Genomic DNA, 1,239 nt, shown 5'->3' with positions numbered 1-1,239 from the left:
AATCAGATTTCAGCCTCTATGTGCTGCCATGTGAATCTAATCCGCTCAGAACCTTCAGAATCAGTACTGCTGGACTTTTACCAGATTCTCCTCACAGGGCAGCTCGCTGGCCCAGAATAGCGTCAGCATTGTTCTGTCCTCTGATTGGTTGGTCAGAGGGAAACTGTTACAGCCGAGTTCGACTGGTAAAACACGTGTGTAGCTCTGCACATGTTCATACATCTGAGTTAGACTTTTTTATACCTACAAAGGAGAGAAATTAATTTGGTCTCAGACACTTAAAAATCCATTGTGAAGAAAAGCGAGACATGGTGAGGAGATCACCAACCCTGAAGCTAGCTAGCGTGTCTCAGCCCGGGAAAGGGTTTGATCTCCACCTCCAGACCAGTGAATACGAGCGGTACCACTGGATTACAGCCTCTGGGAGGCGCTGCACATTATGAGTCTGCATCTCTGGTGAGTAGGTTGTGTTTTATTTACATTTTAATGTTTTTGTCATGTTATTAGACAAATATTGATTGTGAACTGTTCCAGATGTTGTAGGTGCACAGTTGTGGTTGTAGTGTAGATGTTTGGAGTGTAACTGGGTTTGTTGGTTTAGTAAAATGGTTTTCACCTCCAGATGTGAAACGTCTCCCTGTAATGACAAGTGTTGTTATATTGTGTTTTTTTATTCTATTGATGGTTTCTAAAATTGTGACGTGATAGTGGTGGATTAAGAGGTGGAGTAAGTCGGGTACATCCACAATGAAGGCCCAGGTACCAAATGTACGGCCCGTCACTGCACCAGACAATATCAGTAGTAAAAAATCCTTATTTCATTTAATTTAATTTTATTTTAAAAACATTTTATTTGTATAGCGATTTTTACAATAAACATTGTCTCAAAGCAGCTTTAGAGCGATAAAGAGTTTATAATTTAAATTTTAATATAAAACATGTAATAACAATTAGGATCAGTTCGGAAAAAAACTTTTGTTTAATTATATTTTTATTCAGTACATTTGTGAAATTTTCAGAAGTAAAGAAAAATAACTCACACTAACAGTCAGAGTTAAACACTCACACAGTTAGAGTTACACACACTTACAGTCAGAGTTAAACACTCACACAGTTAGAGTTACACACACTCACAGTCAGAGTTACACACACTCACACAGTCAGAGTTAAACACTCACACAGTTAGAGTTACACACACTTACAGTCAGAGTTACACACACTCACAGTCAGAGTTACACA

This window comes from Silurus aristotelis (genome assembly GCF_946808225.1).
Source record: "Silurus aristotelis genome assembly, chromosome: 22".
Classification (NCBI taxonomy): Eukaryota; Metazoa; Chordata; class Actinopteri; order Siluriformes; family Siluridae; genus Silurus; species Silurus aristotelis.
Note: the sequence above shows the minus strand (reverse complement) of the source record.